The following is an 8312-nucleotide window of genomic DNA, read 5'->3' as shown; positions in this document are numbered from 1 at the left end:
GCGGGCCCTCGAGGTCCAGGGCTGCCCAATGGCAGCCTTTGTTTTCTGTGCGGCCGCGTTCGGATTGGGTGGAAGTCAGAAGGGGGCCGGCGAGGGAACCTGAGAGGCGGCGTCTGCAGCGCTCTGGGCGGATTCCTGCGGGGAGGGGCGGGGGGCTGGGAGAGAAAAGTTAAAAACTTTTACCCCTGAATTCGCTCGGGTGTTGGGGGGGTACACGCACCAGAAAGGGAGTTTGCTTGAGAGATTTGTTCCTCTTCTGGGTGCACTAAAACACATCCCTGAATGGCGCATCGGGATAGACTTTTTTGGGGAGAAACTGAGAATAACGCAGCGCCTGAGCAGAGAGAGTCGCGGTAGCCCTTCTGGGTCTGAAAATGCTGGGTTTCTCGGGACTTTTGGGCAGCCGGGTCCTACTAGTAGGGTTCGGTAAGGGGCGAAAGGGGGTGCACCTCGCAGATCGCTTTTCTCTCCCCAGACCCCAACACACCACGTGAGGCCACAATCTCCTCTCCCCCCTACTCCGGGTTGTAAAAAAGGAGGAGGGGCCGCAGCGAGGAGAAAAGGGAGTCGAGAGGAGGGAGACGACTAAGGCGGGAGGAAGGGCAGACCCCTCCTCCGAGAGCGGCGGGAGCAGGGGACCCTGGCCCCAGACTACCCCGCCCGCGCGCACGGCCCAGAGTACAGCGATGGGGGGTAGCTTTAGTGAGGTTTTAAGAAAACGAAGCGTTGGGGGTGAATGGTTATACAAGTACCCCGAGCCCGAGTGCCTAGGAACACTCTGTACGGGTTAAAGCGAGGTTTCAATGGCCCTGTTTTCCCATCTTAGTTGCAGAAGCAATACTTTGATCCTCTGTTTGGAATCTGGGAAGGAAAGTTTTAATGCGTGTTAGAAAACAGGGCATGTGCTAATTAAAGAGTTTTCAAAAACACAAAGAGAGGTAATTTTAGTTCTCGGGTAGCGTTTTCTGATTGGCAGCGTCCTTTTGTTCCGTCACATCTTCGCCCCGCTCCAGGCACTGGACGCCAGCGCGCGCTCTCGGGTTCCTCCAGGCGAGGTCAGAAGTTGCCGCGCGCGGGCGGGGGTCCCGGCGCCTCTCCCCTCTCGCGGGGCAGCCGGGAACATCAGGCATCCCCACGCAGGAAAGTGACATGTTGAGAAAGGAAAGATCTGCCGCTCTCTGTCGCGCACGCAGTCACAGAGCAATCCTATACTTTAACAAACGTTCCTCCTGGCCGAGCCCTTCCTCCTGGCGCTGGAGCCCTGAGGGGTGTCTGATCGGGTTTCGTGTTTGCAGAAGTTGCTGCCTCTGCTGCCCCCCGTGAGCCTCTTCTCTAGCAGGGAAAAAACTGATCCCGAAATCTAAGACAATTAATTGGGTTCCTTCCCTTTCACGGGAGACTTCGGCTTCCTCGGTGTTTCTTTTATTTTCTTTATTTCCACAGGTCTTTGTGGTTCCCCACTCCTGTTAATGCGACTGGAGGGCTGAATCACTTGGGCCAACGTAAGGCAGCAGACGCTCGCGTTTTTCCATCGGATCCTCAACAGGAATCCTCATCGTTTTCTTCCAAAGCATCCATCTCCCCCTCACATCCACGACGGTATTTTTAATTTACTTGGGCGTTTCTGCCTCAAGGCAATATGAAGGATTAATGACATTTGCTTCTAAAATGTCTCATTTCTTCCTTGTATTTTTTTAAGGGCTCCTCTTTTTTCTTCCTAAATTGATATTCTTATTACCTAACCTTGGGGAGCATTGATGCTGTGTTGAAAGATGTTGCTTAAAGATAGTGCTGCTGCTTTGCTTTGTCATTTAAAGTGTGTGGTGGTGGTGGTGGTGCTGGTGGGGGGGTGGGGGGTGGGGCGGTTGAAAATCCTTTTTTCTCTTCACGAGCTTCAGGATATTCTCCTTTTCTAAATCAAATTTTCTTGCTTATTCATCAGGCCCCTGATCTAAGTCACCTTTGCTTATTGTGGGAGAAATTGCAAGCACCGTCATCAAATAACATGAAAACCGACAAGATAAAATACTGTGTCTCAAATGCAACTAAAACCAGTTTAGTTAATGAGCTTCTATTCAGATTATAGACCCAGACAGCTCCCTGGTGTTAGGTAATAGGGATAATTATTTAAAAAGAAAAGTACAAAAGATGAATCCAATATTTTAAAACCAATCTACACGTAAGATGCAGAAAACCCATCCCAGGTGGAAAAGATCACAGAGGAGTGTCTTCTTGCTGTGTCCCAGGCAGACAAGTATAAAAAACAGAGAAGCAAAACCCAATTCAGGGGAGAGTGTTTTGTTTTTAAGATGATTAAAAAAAACACCTCACTCCAAAATTATTCTGGAAAAATCAGAATTTGCTCTTTGTGAGAGGGTGGGGTAGCCTTCCATGCCTCTCCTGATATAGAATGTTAGGATTTCCAGGAGATGTTAGAACAGGAAAGTGAATTCGCAATTTAAGGGGCTAACGAGTCTTTTAGCCTCTTTGAGAAATGTAGTAACATTGGTTCACATTCTGTCCAGGATCAATTTAATGTTCTTTTCCAAGCAACACCTTCCACACCCAATTCCCAAAGCCACTAGCTGGTATCTTCCTTGGTGAGCTGAGGGTGGAAAGTTTTGTAACTGTCTGCTGCAGAACTTCCAATTGTCCCTGCCCTTTAAAACAACAAAGGCTTTTATTTCTTCACGTCACAGCCATATGGCCCCACAGAAAAGTGATGCTACTCTTTGGCCCCAGTTATTTAAGTGCTACTTATTTTGGCCAAGTCCCGGGTTCATCTAGTTGAATTACATTCTGATGTCAGGCCAGATTTGAAAATGGCCACCTTCGTGGTGCCACAATCCTGTGGTTGTAGTGAAACTCCAGCTGCAAGAATTACTCATGCAAGACCAGAAAGGGCAGCTTGTAGCATCGCGTCTACTTCCCTTTCTGGCCTCTCTTTTACCAGATAATTTGTGACTTCATAACATAGAGGACTTTTGAGTTGCCAGTTGCCAGGTTGCCATTGACTTACTTCCTTTCCGTGTAGTTTGGGGTGTTGGATCAATCTCAAAATGGGAACGGTCTTACCCTGAAAGCAGACTTTTAAGTGTTATGAACATTAAAGATTGAATAAGAGGAGGCCATGCTAAAGTCCTGTTAGGAGTGCGAGGCCCCACCCAGTGGAGGTAATTTATATCATGAAAATGTTTGACTATTGCCTTTGTGGCTTGAGGGTTGCATTAGTTATCTGTTGTCATATGACAAATTACCTCAAAATGTAACAACTTAAAACAACAAATGCTATTGCACAGTTTCTGTGGGTCAGAAATCTGGGTGTACTTAGTGGGTCTTCTGGCTTGGGGTCTCCCATGAGACTACAATCAGAGAGTTGGTTGGGACTATAGTTACCTCAAGGTTTGATTCGAGGAGGATCTGCTTTCAAACTCACTCATGTGGCTACTGGCAGGCCTCAGGGTATCCATTTCCAACTCATCACATGGCCGTTGGCAGGCCTCAGGTTCTTGCTAGCTGTCAGCCAAAGACATCAGTTCCTTGCGATGTGGGCATCTCATAAGGCCACTTAAAACATGGTACCTTGTGCCCTGGCCAGTGTGGCTCACTTGGTCGAGCATTGACCCCAGCACTGAAAGATCGCCAGTTCAATTCCTGGTTGGTGGTTGGAGCACATGCCCAGGTTTTGGGCTCGATCTCCGGGTCGGTGTGTGTTTGGTAGGCAGCCAATTTCTCTCTCTCTCTCTCTCTCTCTCTCTCTCTCTCTCTCTCCCTCTCTCTCTCCCCTCTTCACTCTAAAATCAATAAAAACATATTTTAAAAACATGGCTATTCTGGATTAGTTTCCTCAAGAAAATAAATTACATAAATAAGAAAATAAATAAATAAACATGGCACCTTGTTCCCCCAGAGCAAGTGCTGAGAGAGAGAGAGAGAGAGAGAGAGAGAGAATGAGGGGCAGAGAGCTCTCGAAAAAAAAAAAAAGGCAATGGAAGGCGTAGTCATTCTGTAACCTAATTTTGGAAGTGACATCTGTCACTTTTGCCTTATTCTATTCATTAGAAACAAAATCACTAGGTTTATCCATACTCAAGGGACAGCAGGGGCTACACGTGGGCATGGAAATCCACTGAAGGGTGAGGATCACTGGGAGCCAATTTAGAGACTGTTTATTATAAGTATTATTCATTCACTCCCAAAGTACTATGGAAGTGAGGCCAAAGAGAGAAACAACTCTTGGGTCTCTGCCCTCTGGGAGTCCGGAGAAAGGTTCACAAATAAAACCATATGTTGATTGGTTCTGACACCACTTGCCTCTGTTAGAATCAGAACAGAACTCTAACTCTGGCCAACTATTTTTTCCAACACATGCCATTGGACTAGAGGGAGAAAGAACGCAGAGGAAGTTGATTAATTGAAGACCACACACAACCCCGGGGAAAACCTCCAAGTGCAGAGGGTGGGACGATTTGGGTTGTGAAATCTATACTCAAAGGACAGAACATTAGATAGAATATAGCATGTAGAAAGAGAGTTTGGGTGTTTGGGTTGTGAGGTAAAAGTACCTTTGGTGATTGCTACCCATGCCTAGTCTGTAGGGCATTGTATTGATGGATAGGAAGGGTGTCAGAGGCAGTACAGACCAATTTAGTTCTGCTTTTCAGCATCGATTTTCTGCCCTGCCTCAGGCAAGTCACTACACCTCCCAGGGTGCTGTGAGAATGAATGAAATAATATTTATAAGATTTTTTGTGGTCTATGGGCAAAAACATCAAGAGGGCAGAATCCTGGTTTATTTTATCTTTATGGATGCAAATCATAGCGATAAAATAAAAGACCAAGTTAGGTGCATATTTTGTGGTTTTGGTTTTTTGCTGAAGTTGTAACTTTTTACAGTGGTATGTTGGTAAATGTTTAATGACCGATTTTATAGGAAGAAGTCCCTGATCTATATACATTTGCCAATTTCCATGGTGTAAATACTGCTACTAGCACTGATTACCAAACAACTGAACTTGGGGTTTGGAAAAGATGGACATCAGCAGCTCTGACAAGCCTCAAAGAGCTGGCTGTAGCACACACCACTGGGTGAAAATGCACATGTCTTCTGACTGTCTCCTGGTGGATGGGCCCACAGCTGTGGAAGGCTGACCTCCAAGGATTAGTGCCAGCCCAGGAGAGGCATCCATTCAGGGTTGACTAACAAGGCTCAGCCTTGCAGCCACCTTCCTCTTGCTCATGTTTTAGATAGAATTGAAAAAGATACCTCCTAGGATTGCAATTGATACCGAGTGATTGCAAAAGTGTTGCAGGGTAGGAATTATCGGTAAAGACCCAGGAGATCTCTTTCTCATGAGTCGTTAGGAGAAATAAATGCTCTAAAGCATATAAGGTCCTTAACATGGTGTGAGGCTGCCAGTTGTTCCCCAATATCTGTTCTTCCCTTCTCCCATAGTAATAGAGTCCCTAGTCTTTAGCGAGACATACGACCACTGGAAATAAAGACTCCATATCAAAGCCTCCCTGTGTCCATCTACTAAGTCTGGCCAGTGGAATGTCGGCAGTAGTGTTCTGAGCAACACGAAGGGAGTAGGCGTACCGTCCTTCCCTCCTCCTGATGGCTGGAACTCTAGAGGCTGTTGTAGACATGAGGTAATCTTGGGAAAGGAGAGAAAGATAGAAGGATCCCGAACACTGTAGCGCACCTGACCAGCCTGGGATTTCTCAAACAGGAGATCAAAATAAACATTCTTTTAAAATAAGCCAACATTATTTTAGTTTTTTTGTGTGCCTCTCAGCCACGCCTAATCCTAACTTATCTCATAGTGCCTGGCGCATAGTAGACATTCATCAAGTGTCAGTTTTCTTCACCATCTTCCTTTGAAGGTTCCACAGCTCTTGTGATATTACTCAAATGTCAGATGTCAGTTTAAAGGGGCCTGCAGAATTCCTGAGCCTTTGTTTACCAATCTCTTGTATTTTAGTGCTTACCTTACCCCCAACCTATTCATCTGACTAAAGGTATTTGAGAGGAGAATCTGTGCCTTGCTGTTCTGCTTTGCCTTTCACAAGGTAGACGTTTGATTTGTTCAACCAAATGGTGCAATTCATCAGTCAGATGAAGTCCAGTGAAAATAAACCACGAATTGCAGAAATGCAGGATGGTGCAAGACTGAGCATGGAACACAAGGCCTGGGAATCACAGCTAAATGTGTCAGCCATGTCCCGTTAACTGCTCTTTTAAGTGGCATGTAAATTTGGGATGCCCGAAGTAAATTAAGTGGCTTGAAGGAACCAGCAGGAAGAGTAGCCCAAATAAGCAAAACAGGTGATTCTCAACGGGAGTGTGGGTGTGGGTGGTGGTAGAAGGATTTCATTTTTTTGAAAAATCGACTTTAAAAAACTACTTCCTAGCCCCCACTCGTGGAGAATCTGCCCACAATCTCCCCATGTGCATTAATGTGCAGCCAGGATCCAAAATGGGAAGACAAGGTGAAAATATTTGGTTGTTTCACTTGGAAAAATATATGAAGTCATTTAACCGTCTTCCCGAGTATATGCAAGTTTATTTTGAGATGGATGTGGTGCATTTCTCTCTCCCCAGGATCAGAGGGAAGGCTCCCGTTTCAGCCAGGGGAATGAGGAGAATCCTGGGGGTCTCCTCCCGTCACTAACCCCTGGGCCCCGGGCAAGTCAGTTAACCTCCCTGAGCCCGTTTCTTCGTCTGTGAAGCCAGGAAGCTGGGCTTTGCGATCTGGCCCGGCTCTGGGAGCCTATGGCTGTATTTGGGGGTTCCTCATCTGGGCCAGGACCATCTACAGTCGGGGCGTTATCCTGTGTGCCGTGGAAGTTACCCACAAAGCCAAGTAAGGCTCTTTCCAGGTCCTGACAGCCAGTCAGGTGAGGCTCACCACCTGTGCCCCACGTGTGCCCGGAAGGCTGGGCACGCAGAACCCCGAGTGTGCCCTTAACGGCCACTTGCCCACCGCGTTCCTTCCCTTTCACATTTCCACTTGGTCCCCTTTCCCTCTCCCTGCCTCCTCCTTATGATTGTAAAATAGCACTTTAAGCCCTAGAGCCAGGCTCTTCAATTAAGGTGCAGACAAAGTGGTTTGACTCCACTTGATTAAAAACCCTGAATGGGAGAGAACACAAACCTCAAAACATTTGCCTTTCAAAGCCAGAGAGGGGGGGAGAGAGAAACTGTTCTGTGCTCTGAATCTGCCAGATGTCAGTTTAAAGGGGCCTGCAGAATTCCTGAGCCTTTGTTTACCAAACCCTCCCGCCCTGTGGTCAGAACCTCACTGGAACTGGGGCCTGTGGCTACCTGGCTGGAAAGGCCACCGAAAGGCCATCACTGGGTGGGAAGGGTGCTGGGGGAGCAGTACTTGAATTTTATTTTTTCCCCTTAATTATCTAGGGCCACCCTAGGAGAAATCTGTCCTCTTTGCGTTGGGGAATTAACCCTTAATCTCCGCAAATGAGGGCAATCAACCCATTTACTAAATAAACACAGATCATCGCAGACTGGCTGCCCCTCTTTTGTGATTTAATTTGGGAACGGCCTCACCTGAGGGAGGAGCTGAGGCGTGGCTGGGCCGGCTACCTGGTCCCTAGAGGGAGGTGGTGGAGTGAAGAGGCGATTAGGAGAGGGTGGAGGGAGCTGGGTTGAGACTAGAGAGGGCTTAGAGATTTCCTTTTCATTACTAAACCGGAGTCCCCCCCGCCTGGCTCGGGTCTAACCTTCTGAATGTATTTGGGGCCTTCCGCTGTTTGGTGTTAATTTTGGCTTTGGAAGTGTGAGCCGGTTAAAGCAACTTTTATGAGAATGCTGGCTATCAGAAGTCTCTGGGATGGGGACAGAGAAGCCCTTTATTTCTTAGCGAACTCATTAATATGTTGAGGAATCTCTCCTGCTTCCCCCCCTCCTCCGTCACCAGTCACTTTGTTTTTAAGCAGTCACAGAAGTTTGTTCAAGTCCTGGGTAGTTACACGGCAGTGGCATGGAGTGCTAAGTGCATATAGGGTGCTCAGTAAATGACTGACTGAATGAATAAGGTACATCTTAAGTTGAAAAGGATGAAATAAAACCACATGGGATTTATTTATTTAAAAAATGTATTTACAGATTACCCTGTGCCAGGCACTGCACGAGGTGCTGGGGATATAATGTGTCCCTGCCATCAAGGAACTTGCACTCGATGAACAAATGAATTTGCTTTTCTGTGGTGATCTTGAGTTTGTCTCCAAATATCATGGGAGGTTTGGCACTGTGCTGGGAGCCAGCCCACCCTGTGATTTAAAGAAGAGGG

The 8312-nt window shown here is 47.0% G+C and overlaps 1 long non-coding RNA gene across 1 annotated transcript in view; it reads left to right on the top strand.

The window, feature by feature from the left end:
* Nucleotides 1-8312, top strand: part of LOC106723817 — an 18324-nt gene that overhangs the window by 597 nt on the left and 9415 nt on the right. Inside the window, exon 2 of the long non-coding RNA XR_001359547.1 lies at nt 1444-1599. This is a non-coding gene — a long non-coding RNA (uncharacterized LOC106723817). The remainder of the gene's footprint in view (nt 1-1443; nt 1600-8312) is intronic.

The sequence above is a fragment of the Myotis brandtii genome, unplaced genomic scaffold, assembly GCF_000412655.1.
Source record: "Myotis brandtii unplaced genomic scaffold, ASM41265v1 scaffold1162, whole genome shotgun sequence".
NCBI classification, from domain to species: Eukaryota; Metazoa; Chordata; class Mammalia; order Chiroptera; family Vespertilionidae; genus Myotis; species Myotis brandtii.
This window is presented reverse-complemented; position numbering and strand designations above follow the sequence as displayed.